The 18,737-nt window shown below is 36.2% G+C and overlaps 1 pseudogene; it reads right to left on the bottom strand.

Moving 5' to 3' along the window:
* Positions 1-15,219: 15,219 nt before the first annotated feature.
* Positions 15,220-16,552, bottom strand: LOC110563882 (transcription factor YY2-like; annotated as a pseudogene).
* Positions 16,553-18,737: the final 2,185 nt, after the last annotated feature.

Genomic DNA, 18,737 nt, shown 5'->3' with positions numbered 1-18,737 from the left:
AGGCACTGGCAGATTCAATGCTGGATGAGGGCTCATCTTCCTATGTGGCAAGTTTTATGTTCTTTTATGGCAAATGAGCTGGGAAATTCCATTTTAAACAGGCACTGACTATTTATGAGCATGGAACCTTCCTCATTCCTTAAAGCCTTTGCCCCTTAATAAAATCACATTGAGGATCAGGTTCAAGCATCTTCATCTGAAGGCACATTGACATGTCAGATAATATTTAGATGGGTTGTAGGGATGAGGAAGGGAAGAAGTGGCTTGGAGAATGAATGGATTGTTGGTGCCTTTCGCTGAGAATGAGAACACTTTTAGGAGGGGGCAGATGAGGTTGAGCAAAATAGTTGGAGCTGGAATGTTATCCAAATGAAACTCTTCTGTGACATATTGATTATATGGATGAGGAATTAGGCTGCTGGGTCTGGACTGGAGATCCAGATATAGGATGTGGGTTTTCTGACCCCTGGAAGTGGTTCAGCTGGGTACAGGAAGACAGACTTTGTAAATGGATGCAATCAAGATGGTGAAATCACATAGGTCAAATATTATCACATGATGTGGAACAGGAAGACTTGAATAATTTTTAGGACAACATTGTTTTTCTATGTTTTGTTTTGTTTCATTTTTCTTTCTTATTAATGTTGTACCTTCAGGCTGCCCATGCTAGCCTTAAATTTGCAATACTCTTACCTCAGTCTCCCAAATGTTCTACTACATCCAGCTGTATTCTACATTTCCATTCCATTCTTATTTTGCTTATTTACCTGTTTATATATTTGAACACACACACATAGTTTTGTTTCACAATAGGGTCTCAGTAGCCAAGGTTGAACTTCAACATGTCATATAGTTGAGGATAACCTTGAATTTGTGATTCCCATGCCTCTACCTAACTTCAACATGTCATGTTGCTGAGGATAGCCTTGGATTTGTTATTCCCATGCCTCTATCTCTTGTGCTGAGATTTTAGGATACACTGCTGTGCCTAGGATCAGACTCAAGATATTGCACATCCTGGACAAGCATCCCACTAGTGGCTTTATTTCCCTAGCCTTTTTTGTGGTATTAGAGTCAGGATGCGGCTGTGCTTCCCAGGGGAGCTGAGAGGTTGCTACTCCTTTGATATTGTATATTCTGTTTTTGAGAGTCATCACAATGAGGTCACCATGAGGTGACCTTAAACTTCTGCTTCAACCTCTGAAATATTTGTATTTCTTAAAATGTTTAGGGTTCTTAGTACGCTTCCTCTTTGACATAGGCACTTTTTCACTCTATGTTGTTTGTGGAGTTCTAATTGTCATGTGAGTGATTCTTGGATCCTTTAAAAGTGGGATTCTGTTTTAACATTTCCACGACCTTCCAAACCATTTTTCACACTGGCTGCATCATTTTACATTCCCACTAGCAATGCACGATATTGTCTCTAACATCTGGTACTGATAATCTTTTAATTACAACAGCCCAGGGCATAAATATAATTTTATTGTGGTTTTATTTTCCTTCATTTTATCATTGGGTTGTTTTCTTATTACAGAATGTTAAGAATTTTTTATGTACTTTTAATGGGCAGCTAATAAGAAACATGATTTTTAATATTTTCTCCTAGTCTGTGGCTTTTATTTTCAATCTTTTCACACAACTGCTTAAATCACAGGGCAGTAGTTTTAAAATTTCATAATTTAAATTCGTATCAAATTTTAAGGAAATTATGCTTCTGTTGCAGGCCTGTAAATCACAAATTCAAGATTATCCTCAAAGAGTGTGTGTGTTCAAATATATAAAATGGTAAATAAGCAAAATAAGAATGGAATGGAAATATACTATACAGATGGATGTAATAGAACATCCTTTCTAATCCAGAGTCCAGATTTTTTTTCTGTTTTTTCCATCTAAGATTTATATATTTTATATTTAGGTCTATGATCTATTGTGAGTTGATTATTTTCATGTGATGTGAAATGAAAGGTGAGGTCTTTTCTAAACTGGCATATAGATGTTCCATTTTCTAGCCCCACTTTTGAAGTGTCTTGCCCCCTTGTAATCACTTTAATTATTTACTAGAAATTCAGTTAGTCATGTAAATTTATATGTGTTTCTAGATTATTTTTTGTTTATTTCATTGATCCATATGCCCAGTTATACCAATATCACACAATTTTGGTTACTGTTGCTGTGTAATTAAATTTTAAAATTACATTTAGCTGTGTCTAATGAAAATTTATTTGCTTTTCCTCATGAGTGGACAGTTGCCAAATTCAATTTTTACACATAGGCAACAACATGTTGGGCTCAGCGACAAATGACATGGCACATGACAACATGTGAGTGACACCAAATTATTTGTTCACAAAAGGATAATCAGTTACATCTTCTTTTTATCCTGATAACCAGTGAATTACCACAGTATCTTCATCTCATCAGCACACATGTGGTCTAGCGAACTTGATAATCAATAGCTGCTTAGTACATAGTTAACTGAATAAATTAGACAAGGGGTAAATTACAAATTTCTGCATAGTTTTTCTTCACTCTCATGATATCACAGGGCATGCAAAAAAAGTGTTTTTGTTTTGGTTTGGTTTTTTGTTTGTTTGTTTAAACTTTCGTGGTTTTACATCACCATTCCCAGGTCATACCTCTGATCTTCCACAGGCTTAAACTCTTAGGCCAAATCGCTGCTACCCTTATTTGTTGCCGTCATCTGTTATCCTGCTGTATTTTACTTCTCATTCACTGATGACTTCAACATCTGGTTCACTGTCTGTTCTTTCTCTTCTTTATTAATCTTGTCATCATTCTTGGTGACTTCAACATCATGTAAACAATCAATCAAGGTTCTCATTTCCATGGCCTTACCTATATCTCACATTAGCTAACTACTCCCATTTATCACACTCTAGATTTTGTCATCAATAATAGTGCTGCCAAGTCCAAATTATTGATTTTAAAAGTTCTTTCCTGGTCACTCCTTTCTATATTCTTAGCCCACTGTTTCTCAGTGTCCACCAGGAACTGCAATCCATTGAACTTACTGACATGGTTTTACTGTTTAGGACTCTCTTCCTGGACTTTCCTCTTTGCCTTAGTGAATTTTGTGCTTCTGTAACAGAATAGTACAGACTTAACTTTTTTGTTTGTTTCTTTGTTTTTTGAGACACGGTTTCTCTGCATAGTTCTGGATGACCTAGACTCACTTTGCAGACCAGGCTGACCTCAAACTCACAGAGATCCGCCTACCTCTGCCTCCCAAGTGCCGGAATTACAGCAGTGTACCACCATGCTAGACTACCAAGATTTAATAACTTATTATGAAGTTTATTTGGTTCATAGATATGGATGCTAGGAAGTCCAAGATTGAGAGATTCCATCAGGTGATTCATAACATAGCACCTCACCACATGACAAGAAAATGGGGGTCAGGGAAGAAATTTATTATATAGCATTAAACCTTTTATAAACAACATTAATCCATTCATTAGAGTGGAGTTCTCATGACTTAATTAGCTGCTCAAATTGTGGCATTGGGGATTAAATTTATAGCACATGAATTCTGGGAAATAAAAAAGTCTTTGTATCACCATACCTAATTTCTATGTTCTAAATTCATAACCACTTTTTCACATGTATCATTAATTCGGTCTTCTTTCCTCCTATCTTTACATATCTGGGGAAATAAGAGGTTTTTTGTTTTTTTTTTTTGCTTTGTTTTGTTTTTTGTTTTTATACCTTACTCTGCGGTTCTAGTTCTGTTCCTGGCCTGCTAAAAGTACTTGCTATTACTATCTATTATCTTTTGAATTTCAAGAAAGCAATATTTCTACGTATCCTTCATAAATCCAACTACCTTTTAAGACACAACACACCAAAGCCTACAAAATTAAGTGTGTAATCTTTAACATATTTCTGTATCATATTTTATTATCTCTTTTGAGGAGGTACTGTAATTGACAAGAAAATTTACTACTCAGTAAAGTTCTTGCTATTTCTTTCTGAAGTTTCATCCCTGTCCTTCTCTCCACTTCTCATGTGATTTTTTTTTTTTTTTTTTCTTTGGTATTCTATAAACTCAAGTTCACATCAAAGGAAGATAAATGGTGGAGTTCTGTTTCTGATTATTCAGACCATGCCTCATACTAAAAACAATGAAAAAGTGTTGGATACAATATTTTAAAACTCTTAAAATTACCAAAAGGTTGACAAAACTCTATGAAATTGGCAAGTTCAAAATCTAAGTCAAAGTGAAAATTTAATAAATGAGAAAAGTACAAAAACTCTTTTTACCCTGAGGGTATTTACTAAGCTATTGAGTTTGAGCTAAAATGTTCACAGGTTAATGAGGCATGAGGAACAGAAGACAAAGTGCAGACGGTGTCTGCTTATAATGGACTGAGCAGAGACATGTTTTAATAAAGGTGCAATGCAAAAAAACGTTAGAGTAATTTCCCCCTGGTAAGGCAAGTTTTTTTTTTTGTTTTGTTTTGTTTTGTTTTGTTTTGCACTGAACAGATTAAGGGCTTGTTCCCAAGATATGTAAGACTCTGTGGTAATCTTGTGGCATTCTTAAATTATATAGAGAGCATGTCAGAACCCAAAAATATTCATGTAATTATCAACAAAAAAACTTTAAGGGAAAACATATTCCTAGAGATAAAGAAAGCCATTCAAAGGATGACAAATTCGGGGGCTGGAAAGATTGCTCAGTGGTTAAGAGTATTTGATGCTCTTGCAGAGAATCAGAATTCTTTCCCCACAACCACATGGTGGTTCAGTTCCAAGGGATCCAACAATCTTTTATGGCCTCCTTGGTTCCTGCATGCATATTCTACATAGCCATACACTCAGGTATGTACACTTACACATAAAATAAATAAATATTTTAAAGGATAACGAATTCAATAGGATTATAACAGGTGTCCTAGAATTAGCTAATGATTTATACCTAATAACCACAATAAGTATAATCAAAATTTGACATAAATATAATGAAAAAAATAGACAAATTAATACTAAAAAGAAAAGATTTTAGTATACTTCCTAATGAATAGTATAAATAGACCAAAAAGAAAGCATAAGCTTGAGTGTGGTTGGTGATAGAGTCCTGTAATTTTTTTTCCCTGAAGTGGCTGAAATAGGATAGTAAGTTCAAAGCCAGCAAGAACTGCATAATGTGCCCTTGTTTAAAAGATGTGTTTATTTTCAATGATGGTTTGTTATGGGAGTAGACAGCTACTTTCTGATTGGATTTGAGGCAAATTCATATCTGATATGAATTTAGGCTGGGACAGTTTAGGTGCTATGCTTGAACATCCTATTGTTACTCATGTAAATGGATAAGATATGCTTGTGAAAATTGCTTTCTCAACATTTATGCTGATGTCCATAGCTTAGTGCTGTTATCTAGTTTGTTCAGAGAAGTGTTTTTTTGAGCTGGTAGCAGTTACCGAATAAACTCATAACTGTTCAAAGTGTTGAGAATAAGAGACTGTTGAATATTCAGGTATAAATCAGACATCCATCTTTCCTCCTCCAAGATTCCAGGATCATCATGGAAGAGCATGTAGAAAGAATCTAAGAGACAGAAGAATGGGTGACTGTTGGGGCACATTATCTTCCAGGCAAGAAATGTCTGTCACACTCTTGAACTCTTAACAGCTGTGATAACCTGAACAGGGCCAGGCCAGTCAATATTTTCTATGGAGAGAAGATGGGCTTACAAGATGCCACCTCTTCTTGAGGTTCTATAAGTAGTTAATGGTTTCTAAGGGAGGCATATTTTCTTCAGTGGTGTTGCCACTAGTAAGTTGGCATGCTCACTCATGCTCATGTAAGTAACCTAATTAAACTCATTAATTTACTAAAAGCACACACAAAAAAAGACAGGAAAGTAAAAAGGAGACTAAAAAGAGGAAAGGGATCATCAGGAGTGGAACGAAGATTAAAAACAGGGTAATAGAGAATAAATATGATCAAAATACATTGTGTACTCATGTGCTGATTTGTTTTTGTCAACTTGACACAAATTTAGACCTATCTAGGAAGAGGGAATCACAATCCAGAAACTGCCCAAATCAGATTGGCCTGTCATCAAATATTTCTTGATTAACAATTGATGTGGGCAAGCCCAACTCACTATGGGTGGTACCACCCCTAGGCTGATAGTCCTGGGTACTATAAGAAACAGAATGAACAAGCCATGGGAGTAAACTAGTAAGAAGCATTCTTCCATGGCCTCTGCCTTAGTTACTGCCTCAGATTCCTACCTGGGCTTTTGCCACGACTTTACTCAGCGATGAATTATTTCATTGTCAGTTGAAATAAACACTTTCTTTGCAAGGTGCTTTTGGTTATGGTGTTTTATCACAGCAATAGAAAGCAATTCAAGACAACAATTATACAAATGTCATAATCAAACACATTATTATATATAAATAATACATGTTAATAAAAACAAAAACAAAAGAGACACCAATTCCACTATTTTATGGATTTTAAAAATGTGCTGCCTATTCTACAAAAAAGTAATTGTTTTGATACTGAGAGCAGGAAGTTAGCAATAGGCAATCCCATTCAGTGATAATTTGAAGTTATTCTTTGTGCACTTTTATTTTTTTACAATGTTATTTCTTTTGAAAAAATTCCTGAATTCATCCACTAATTCACTCAGCAAAATTTGTTGAGTACTTTGTGTGTCATAGATATTGTTGTAGGTGGTAAATTTCATAAGACAAAAAAATTAGACAAAACAGTGACCTCTCATCAAACTTACCTGTAGCTGAGGGAGATGTGTATAAACAACAAATATTATACATATGCACACAGTAGAATATATTACGTGGTGTTAAGAACTGTGACATTAAATAGAATATGTTAAAAGGGACTGGAAGGTCATGAATGTAATTGCAAATTTTAAAAGAAAGAGAAAAATAGACTTTACTGACAAAATGTTATTTTTTCGACTATTTGAAGAGGGAGATGGTTAAAACCCAATCTAGGTAATAAGAACAGGGTAGCATCAGCATGTTATTATAGTTACATACTAGATCATTTGAGCCCATTATCCCTACCACTTGTGTGCTTCCAATTTTTTCAAACTCCTTTGCTCATTACTTTCTATTGTCATTTTAAGACAGGATCTCACATAGCCAAGCCTTCATATAGCTAAGGCTAAGCTTCTACTCCTGATTCTTCCTCTACCATGCCTGGCTGCAGTTTGCTACTAAGGCTGGTATATGTTAGCCTTGTGTACTTGCATTACTTGAGTTGCTTCACTTGCTTATATAGAAAGCTGTAAATCCTGGGAATTTATGTTTCTCAAGTGGCCCCCACAGGCAGTGACTAATTGATTTCAAGATATAAAAGTAGAACTCCCTTGGCCAAATTCTGAGGCATAATTTACACTTCAGAGTTCCCTTCAGAGTGACGAGGTGGAGGCTCCCATAGTCTCTGAAGTCTTATTGCTTGCATAGTTTTTTTTTTTTTTTTTTTTTTTTTTTTTTTTTTTTTTTTTTTTTTTTTTAATTTCCCTGTCCTGCTATTCCCACATGTTTTCTAGTTTCTCCTGGGAGTTTTTCCTCAATAAATCATTCACACAGGAATTCTTATTTCATTTCTGTTTCTGGGAAACAAAATCTTAGAGCAGCAGTTACGTTGTGGAGTTCTGTGTGGAACTCAAGGCTGTGTCAGGTTGAGATAACTAAACTATTTTGCTCCACTTCCTGCTCTATACCATATATAAAACTGTATGTTTTATATGAATATAAATTGCAAAAGAAAATATAAATATGATTTTTTGAATATGAGTTTTATACAATTTTAAAAATACTTAATTACCTACCCAATACAGGGCAGCTGGAAAATAAAAAGTAGCAAACTAGAAAAAAATACAAGCACTTGTAATTCCATTATCCAGAAGTATAGCTTCCTAGAGAATTTCTTCTTTTTACAGAAACAAATAATGTTGTTGTGAACCTTACTTTACAAACTTGGAAGCATAAGAGGTGTGCCACTCTGATGTTCAATATATAAAATTAAGTTTGACTTCAAGCTTCTATCCCACTTGACCATAGACTGTTTCAATCACTGTTAATCACGGTCTACTCTACTCCCCTCCATGGTCTTTTTTTGTCTCACCAGAATTGAAAGGCTCCTAGAAAAAGTATCACTCCATTTCTATAGCTCTGTTCTTTGCCATTCCACAAAGCCAAGAACTGGGCTGTTTCTGAGCCAGGATCATTCCCAAGATTGCAGAGGCTGGGAGTTTGCCTCTTTAGATCACTTTAACTATATCATTGGGATGTTCTTTTCTGAATTCTTGATAAGAATCTTGGGCACTACTTGTAAATTTCAAAGGCTCTGCAGACTGCTTTTTTTTTTTTTTTTCCCAATCTTGGGAAATCTTCCATCGGTCTCTCAATCATCTCTGCCCTAACCCTTTGAAGTACAATATTCCTTAGGAACTCAGGATTTCAATGAACAAAGGCCAGGAAGAGTGGTTGTCGACAGACAACAACTATTTTCAGCCCTATAAAAACAACTTCCTTAGGAGTACAAAAAGTACAATGGACCTGATTATCTTTTTGGAATTGATGGTGGAGATTTAAAGAAAAGAAAAACAGAGAGAAGAAAAGGCAAAATTTTGAAATGATATTTCAATGCATTCTTCTGGCATACATATATTTTATCAAAATTAAATAATATAAAACACAGCATTTTTGCTTGGTGTTTTAAACAGTAAGATACCTTGTCAATGACATAAATGGAAATTTTTATTGTATGAGGATTTTTGTATGAAATAGAAGGCTATGTCATGTTTAGGTCCATGCTCTCAACAAATATGCCTACTATCCTGCTTGCCCACAATATACATGAAAATATTACTGTATAAATTAATAAGATTGCAATAAACTAAATCACTTCTGTACAGTAAGGGAACAGCAAACAATGTAAATACAAAAATCACTGACTGGGAGAAAATATTTCTACACCATACATCTGATAACAAACAAGTAACAACTTACAATCAAGAAAACAAACAGTCCCATTAAAAAATACATACAAGGCCTGAATAAATACCCATCAAGGAATTACAGGGCCAGTGAGATAACACAGTAGGTAAAGGCACTTGTGCCCAATCATGAATCTGATTCCTGGGACCCACATGGTGGAAGAAGAGGACCAACTCCTACAAGTTGTCTTATGACTTCATCACATGAACTTTGGCACACATACACCTGCACATGTAAATACATAAATGTAAAACAAGAAGTTAGCAAAACAAATGTCAGCTCTAACAGAAGGGAACTGATAGAAACAATGAACAGATACATCAAAAAAAATGCTCACCACCTCTCATCATCATGGAAATAAAAGCCATACCATAGTGACATCACTTTCATGCCTATTAGACTGGCTACCATAAAAAATAAACACAGTGATAAGTGTGGATGAGGATGTGGAGGAGAATGAACCCTTGAAGTCATATTGCTGGCAATATGAATTGTGTCATATACTGTGTAAATACTATGGCATTCCTCTTGAAACTAAAAAAGATAAAAATTATTCCATTGGCTTCTACATGCATATCCAAAAGATATCAATAAGTTAGACATGATATCTACGCTCATGTTTATTGAACTACTTTTCACAATGAATTCACCCTATGTGTCCAGTAATGGACGATTAGGTAAAGAACAATTTATATATGAATATGTATCTATGCAATAGAATACTCTATATTAAAAAAAGAATGAAATTCTGTGATTTGAGAAAATATGGATGGAATTGGAGAAATTATTCTAAGTGAAATAGGCTATACACAGAAAGATAAATACTGTATTCCTTATTCAAATATGGGTTAATAATCAACCTCAAAGGAATATTGTTATCAGAGGCTCTGTAATGTGAAGGGGAGAAAAATAATGGAACAAAGGGTACAAATTTTCTGTTAGTTTAGCAGAAAAAAATGTAATGATATAGTGTACTGCATGATGATACATATATAGTTAATAAGAATGTATGATGTATTTCAAAATTGCTTAAAATATAGTTTTATCATTGTCAATACAAAAACTGATAAGTTCTGAAAATTATGGGTACTCTAATTAACTTGATTATATTTTTCTATAATGTATGCATATATCAAATAGCCACCTTATACCTCCCCAAATAGATATAACCTTTATTTATCAATTAGAAATTAAGAAACTATTACTGTCAATAGTAGACTATTATCTGGAACACTCCAGTCTACCCTTGTTAGTCTGTAGGCTGTATTCAGTTGTTTATGTTTTTAATCCTGCTATTATAAATAATCTTCACATTTACCATGTTGTTTGACATAAGAATTAATATTTTAAACAGATTTTTTTTCCAAATCTTACTATTTCCCACTTCTTACATAAGATTCCATGCACTCTGCCTAACAGTTGGCCATAAGTCTCAACGTCTGCTTTGATAGTTTGCAGGGCAGAGCCTTTCAGAGGCCCTCTGTGGAAGGTTTCTAACTTGTTCCCTGTTTTCTTCTTCTTCTTCTGATGTCCATCCTCTTTGCCTTTTGGGATGGGGATTGAGCATTTTAGTCAGGGTCCTCTCTCTCTTAATTAGTTTCTTTAGATTTACAGATTTTAATAGGTTTATCCTATGTTATATGTCTATATGAGTGAGTATATGCCGTGTGTGTCTTTCTGCTTCTGGAACAGCTCACTCAGGATGATCCTTTCCAGGTCCCACCATTTACCTGCAAATTTCATGATTTCCTTATTTTTCATTGCAGAGTAGTACTGCGTTGTGTAGATGTACCACAGTTTCTGCATCCATTCTTCAGTTGAGGGGCATCTGGGCTGTTTCCAGCTTCTGACTATTACAAATAAAGCTGCTACAAACATGGTTGAGCAAATGTTCTTATTGTGTACTTGAGCTTCTTTTGGATATACGCTTAGGAGTGGTATGGCTGGATCTTGAGGAAGCGCTATTCTTAGTTGTCTGAGAAAGCGCCAGATTGATTTCCACAAGGAGCGCAACAGAACCAGAAAATTTGAACACAGGGGTCTTACCAGAGACTCATACTCCATCCAAGTACCAGGCATGGAGATAACCTAGAACCCCTGCATAGATGTAGCCAATGGCAGTTTAGTGTCCAAGTGGGTTACATAGTAATGGGAAGAAGGACTGCTTCTGACATCATCTGATTGGCCTGCTCTCTGACCACCTTCCCCTGAAGGGGGAGCAGCTTTACCAGGCCACAAAAGATGACAATGCAGCCACTCCTGATGTGATCTGATAGACTAAGATCAGAAGGAAGGAGAGGAGGACCTCCCTTATCAGTGGACTTGAGGAGGTGCATTCCTGAAGAAGGGGGAAGGAGGGTGGGACCAGGAGGGGAGGAGGGAGAAGCTTATGGGGGGATACAAAGTGAATAAAGTGTAATTAATAAAAAACTCACTTAAAAACATTATTTTTAATCAAAATGCATTAAATTTTATTTTATTTTTAATTTGTTGCTGTTATAATATAATTATATCTTTTCCCCTTTCATTTTTCTCCTTCTAACCCCTCCTGACCTCTTTTTCTTTGTTGTTACAATGTATACATATATTCCTAAATATATAAATACTGCCTGTTCAGCCCATATAATGTTAGTATGTATGTTTTTAGGTTTAACTATGTGATATTTGAATTTTATTTTAGACAGTTTCTTGCTATAGATCCTTTACTGGTCCTAAAACTCATTATGCAGAACAGACTAGCCTTGAATCCCTGCTGGGGTTAAAAACCTGTGACACCATGCCCAGCCAAATTTCTTCTTTGTCTTTTTGTGTTCTGTTTGTTTATTTGTTTGTTTGTTTGTTTTTTGGTGTGTGTGTTTATGGATATGTGTGTATCCATATATGTACAGGTGCATGCATATGTATGTGGAGGCCAAAGGTCAACATTTGGTGTCATTCTTCAGGAGATATCCTCAGTCTGGGACCTAGGCCTTCCATGTTAGGCTAGGCTAGATGCCCAGCAAGCTCCAGGACCTTCCTTTCTGAGAAGTTTCCAGTGCTGAGATTACAAGCACATACCACAGTACCAGGTTTTTACATGGCCTCTGGGAATTGAATTTGGTTGGGTCCCCTTTTGTGCTACATTTAACCAACTGAGGCATGTGGTTTTGTCATTTTGGAGCTCAAAGAAAAAAAAATTACATTGCTCATATTAAATGGAGAAGAGAGGTAAAGCAGATGGAAAACTCAAAGAAATGAGGTGAGTAGATACTTTAGTTGAACATAAATATAACAGTTTTGTCCCTTTCTCTAGCTTCATGATAGCACTCATTCCTCCACAGAAACGACAAGGACCCACGGGAAACAGAGAAGCAAGGCAGGTTCTTTGTTGTTGTTGTTCTCTGCAGACTATTGTTATCTCCCTCAGTGAATACACACATGCAGTTCACAATCATCTGCAGGGTAAAGCTTTAGCAGCTTCCAGACTCTTAAGAAAGCACAGTTCTTATTCTCTTCCCCACCAATGTGGGGCTCAGCCTGCATCTTCACATTAATACTGGAAATGAAAGGGGTTAAGGGTTCAAGTTAAACTGTGATCCCAAGGTCTTTATATGCCCAGGGGACTTTCTGGCACCTGATAACCATGGTTCAGAAGTTGGTTGAGCAGTTTATATGAGCAGAGAGAAAGTAAGATTCTTCTTTGGAAAAGGGCTGTGAGGGGCTGAGAACTGTAACTCAGCTCAGTAGTTACATACAAGGGGATGCTTACTCACAGAGGGAAGCAGTTTACAGATAATATTTTAAAGAAATTTATCTAGTCTTAGCAAAGAAGGATAATCTGCCTGTTTGAAAGACAATGTGAATGTCTTCTGGCAGCCCTCTTTCCCATGGGAAATGAGAAAGGAGAATGAAAACAATGTCCTTGGGTGAATGCTTTCTTAAAGTGTCCTCAGAGTTATCTGCACAAACCAGAATTTGAAGTGAAACTACGAAGGGAATTAGCAAAGTGGTGGTTAGGTGCTTTTGATGAATTCTCCTGAAACATTTGTTATTCCTCTTTCCAAGTTAGAAGAAATAAATCACAGTTTGTTTGTTTTTAAAATAGGAAACAGGAAATATCAGATAAATCACCCAACGGATAAGAGTTCTATGAAAACTAGCAGTGGTTTCTCTGCCTAGAGCTGAAGTGGTAGCCAACACCCTGTGGGGTAGTTCTGAATGTTATGGCAATAATGCTCTTGGAAGGAATACCATAAACACATAATATTGAAGATATCTTGTTACCTAGTCAAGAAATATTGAACCTCTGGTCATCATACTTTCTTTAAACTCTCACCACAAATCACACATCACTGTAAACTTAGGGTGATAAAGAAGAGGACAACCTGGAAAATTTGTGTCCACGGGGAGCCGTTCTTTCCATCACATCAAAATGATGAACTCTCTTCTATTAGTGGAACCAGGAGAAGTCTTCCTAGGCATGTAAAATCCATCCATCACAATGGATAATTGGCCAAATATCTTTTCATGTTGAAGTTAATTGTCTCTTTTTTGCTCCTCATCACATTAGAGCCTTTCCTGACCTTCCAAATTTAGAAACAACTTCAGCAACTACTAGATAGGAAGCTTCTCTAAAATGAAGAATTTTGAAGTTCGGTGACTATCTGAAACTTTCTGAAGAAGACAAAAAGACTGTGTACCCCTACCAAGACTGTGTACCCTCACCATCAGCTTTTTGTATTTAATACCTACTTTTGGCTGTGATCCCCAAACCATGGATCTTTATACAATTTAACATATAAAATATAAAGATATGGTAAATTTCCTCATTTTTGGCTCTATATTTTTGACATTACCTAGAAGTTTGTTTTATTTTTGAAAACCTTTAATGTAATGTTCCTTTAATATCTGAAAAGGATTATATTATGAGCTCCAGTTGTATAATTTAATGTTTAATACAAGTCCATGAGGTAGGCACAGCTATTATGCTAGTTTTACCAAAGAAAAAAATAGAACTGGAAGAGATTTGTATAGGCTAATTATAACAAAAAGGGCTTGGGCCCAAATCCAGATTATATGATTAGGTATATATCTTCTCAAACATTAAAATGTTCCATGGTAGGTCAAAAGTTTCAGTTTTCTTAACATTTCATAAATAGCTTGATGATACACTTATAAAGATTTAAGCATTGGGGGAAGGAGGATGTGGGAGAAGAAAGGTGTAGGTAATGGGTTAACCAAAACTAAGGATGTATGAAGACATTTTATGAAAACAGACTATTTTTCATTCTTCAAACACTTATTTTATTTTTGCTTTTTCTATAACACAAAAGTATACACCAAACATGCAATCAATTTGTATTATGTAATCAAGTACTACTCTTAATTGATCAGAGAAAGAAACTACACTCAACAACAGCACTTTAGGTGCTATGCATGGAGGGGATAAAGTGACTAAAAGATGTTTAAATTGGCTATTATGATTACATTACCTAATGTTCTATACCGTATAATACAGTTAAGAGAAACTTATGCAAAATGTGTTGGTATCAAGGAATGTTGCCAAAATTAGGACAGCAAACAAACCTATAAAGTTGCTTTATCAAGATAATATATATGTACAAAACTGTCGATGCTTTTGAAGACTATTTTTAGTCTACTCAACAGAAATCATATATACAATTACTAAACATATTCTTAAAAGTATGAACTTGAGCATTTGGAACACACAATTTAAAAACCTAAGTAATAAGCAAACTTTGTATTTACTAAAATATGAAAATCTTATATTTAACAGTTATATAAAGAAACGTAATTTGACATGAATGTATGAATTACTCTCCCGTCAAAACCAAATTTCACAAAAACACCATTGCAAATTAAGACAGGGCATCTTTGCAAGAATATGAGTTTCATGAATTAGTATCCTGTTGAAACCAAGCTTCAGAAAATATCAGCACTAAACATAGTACATCTTAGCAACAATGTGAATTTATTGAATTACTCTCTCTGGTTGAAACCAAATTTCACAAAAACATCACTGCATCACAAAATAAGACATCTTATCAATATAAAACTTTTAACTTTTACTCTATCAAAACATAAACCTCAGATATGTATAGTTCGTTTGCAATCAGTTTCCTAGAAACTATTCAAATGTGAGGTATATTTATTCCCAGGCACATTACTATAAAGTACTTCCCAGGCTTCTGAAGGATCATCTCACTTCTTATTACTGGTCATTCTTATTCTTAAAATGTGTTACTATATGCTCTTTCAGGTTTGTGGACTGAGTGCACTCCTTGCTACAACCATCAAATGGGCACAGGAAGGGCTGTCTCCAGTATGGATTCACAAATTGTGTGTGCACAAATTGAAATCAAGGGAAAAGCATTTCCCACAGCCTTCAAAGGTAGATTGGCTGGGCTTCTCTCCAGTGTGAACCAGCTGATGACATTTCAACTTTGAACTCTTAGCAAAAGCTTTGCAACTTTATGCACAAACGTGCACTCTAGGCCCACAGATGTGCAAGTGATTTCTTGTAGCAGTGTTATCCCGGAAAATCTTCCCACAACCTTTATGAGAGCAAACTACAGGTCTTGGAAACTCTCCTTTGAACTTTTTTGTTTCATGCTAGTAAATTCTGCCAGTTGTCTGGGATCAGACAGGTCAATGCCAGGTATTCCTTCAGGAGTAAATTTCTTTCCCATCATATACTCGGAATAATCTAGAGGTGAGTCAGCAGTCTGCCCTTCGGCCACTGAATCTTTATTATCATTAGCCTCCCACATGGGGAAAGAGAATTTTCCCTCAAAAGCTTCGCTTTGTATCCACCTGTGCACCCACTGTTGCTCACCCACATCAAGGTTCATGCCTTCTCTACTGTCTTCAACAATGGTCATCAAACCACAAACATTCCCTTCACAGGGGCTGAGCTCACCTTGACCATTCTCTGCCGCCATGAAGCTAGGAAAAGAAGAATTGGTCAGCTGGAGATAGTCATCTTGAATAACCGGCAAAATCATCTGGCTTTCAAAATCAAAACTGATTAGTAAGTTGTCTGAGTCCTGGTAGCCCACCACCTCCCTTCTTGTCTGCAGCATGATCACTTCCTGATCATGTTCCCTATTACTCAGATTGCCACACAGAAGTGGCTGCAGAGTGACAAGAGGAGAGTGGTGGTCTGGAGAGATGGCTCAGAGGTTAAAGAGCACCGTTTGCTCTGACACAGGCCTTGAGTTCAATTCCCAGGAACCACAGGGTGCCTCATGATCATAATGAGATCTGGTGCCCTCTTCTGGCCTGCTGTCACCCATGCAGGCAGAACACTGTATAAATAAAAAATATATTAAAAATATAAATAAAAATAAAAATTAAAAAGCTTCTTTAAAAAAAGTAAAAGAGGAGAGTGCCCAACTGGCACTTACATCTTTATCCATTTCGATGGTTTGGCTTGTGCAGCTTTCCATAGAAGTTGTCTCTAAACTGAGTGACTGCAGCTCCACAAAATCGGTGGGAATATCTGTGTTTTCTGTGGCGATGCCCATACCTTGCTCTGAGGCCATGGAGGAGACCCATATAGGAGTACCGGGTAGCAAGCATGTGGGCAATAGCTGTGCAAAATATTCTTAGCTGCTTGACTGGTGATATAAGTTGCAAATGGGTGGTGAACAGATCAACAAATGCTCCAGGATAAATAATAAAGAGAAAAATTCCAAAGCCATTAAATTGAACTTGTTCCCTAATAGCTGCTATACCAAGTCCAATTTCATGTACAACACCACTAAATGAGGATTGCTGTGAAGAAATAAGTCAGCTGATTGACAGGTAAATTTATACCAGGAAACACATCTTGCAACACTTGCGCATTGTGAAGAGAGAAGGAAGAGGAAGACGAAGAAGAGGAAGAATAAGAAAAGGGAGAGTCAGCCATCATTTGTGCCAAAGTCTGAATCAGTGTTTTTCCAAGGAGAGAAAAAAAAGCTGAACATTTGTTTTGAACCTTTTAAACACATTTGGCCAGGTAGACAGCACTCCAACCACCCACCAACACCATTACCAGTGACACTGGTATCATAATAGCAGCAGATAGACAGACACCCCAGTGTCACCCTCCTGCAGTCCACAAAAAGTCGTCAGCCAGGCACCTTACAGTCTCAGCATCCACACAGGAATCCACAGACTAATTTTAAGCTAATTAAAAATATAGTTTTAAACAACAACAACAAAAAAGAGTTTGAATAGAATTACTGCATGTGGACAAATAATGCTCCTTCAAGAAGATAATGAGTTATTAAATGAAAATCTCAGTGCAGAAACAGGTTATTTCCCTATGAGTTATGTTCAGGGAGGTCTTATAAGCACTCCAAACTATACAAGCTATTGTTATTGCTCTTCGTTGCCCACCATAGTTAAGTGGTGAGACCCTTTTGCTGAATACACCTCGTACTTTGGTTGTAGGACATTGAGAAATCACTCTTAAACTGACCAGAAAACTCATTCCTTGCTGGCTGGCTTTCAGAGTGCTGGAAGGTGCTATGTAGGGCTGGGGTAAAAAAAAAAAAAAAAAAAAAAAAAAAAAAAAAAAAAAAAAAACAGCAGTATCACCTAGTACTGAACCTTGAATGCAATAATACTGACCTACCAAGCAAGACATGCCAGTGATGCAAAAGTGGCCAGACTAAATGAGGATAATCAACCACCCTCTTGATTGAATTTGAGCCTTACTCCATAGAGAAGGAAACTCATAACTGGTACTATAAACATGGCCAAAACTCATTGTTAGGGATATTATGGGCCTGAAGGGGAATCTAATGATGTTTTTCTAGTCATGTTGTCCAATTGTGTCCTAAATATTTATTTTTATATCTGTAGGTTTATGATGCTCCCAGTCTTGGTCAAAGAGACTTCTTATTGCCTTGGATAGTGGTTAATGCAGAAACTAACTCTTCAAGGGGCTGAGAATAAGTGATTGAGAGCTCTCAGCTGTGAATGAACACTTACATCAGCCTCTGATAAGGCTCAGATAACATCACAGAAGAGGAGGCAAAAAGAATGTAAGTGTTGGAGGATGGAGAGAAATGTTGTGAAATGATGTTTTCTGGACATGACATGGCTGTTACATACATGAAGTCACAGCAGCTATGACAACATGTATAATCTCAAGCCAACTAAAATTCTAGCATGCATGGCAAAACTCATGAGGCTCAGACTCTACTTGAGGTGATATTAGCACCTCAAGATTGATGGTTGCCAGGAGAGGGAGAGTCACTGTGTGTAGGGGTGATGTAGACACTGGTCATTGCCCATTCCCAAGTGGATGACCACATGCCCATGAGCGCATGGGCAGCACTAATTTGACTCATTGAGTTGAAGAAATACAAGTAACAGAAGAAGACATAAAATTGGGAATGAGATGTGTTGGGTGGTCCCACAGAGAATTGAAGGAAAAACTGGAGGTTGTATATGACCAAGATTTACTGTAAGTATTTGTAAATTTCAAAGAATAGAAAAAATTAATTTTTAAATTTCAACAGTTGTAACATTTATTTGTACTTTGTGTTTTAAAAATTAATTCTTTTAGAATTTTATACAATGTATTTTGATCCTTTTAATTGATCCAGTCCTTCTCTCTAACACCTTCCAGATTAGTTTTCATCTCTCAAACCTCCTAACTCTGTGCTTTTTTTTCTTCTAAATATAATAAATCCATCAACTCTGATTAGTGCTGCCCATATATATATACTACTG

The sequence above is a fragment of the Meriones unguiculatus genome, chromosome X (assembly GCF_030254825.1).
Source record: "Meriones unguiculatus strain TT.TT164.6M chromosome X, Bangor_MerUng_6.1, whole genome shotgun sequence".
Classification (NCBI taxonomy): domain Eukaryota; kingdom Metazoa; phylum Chordata; class Mammalia; order Rodentia; family Muridae; genus Meriones; species Meriones unguiculatus.
The sequence above is the reverse complement of the archived record's forward strand: the minus strand, read 5'-3'. Positions and strand labels throughout refer to the sequence as shown.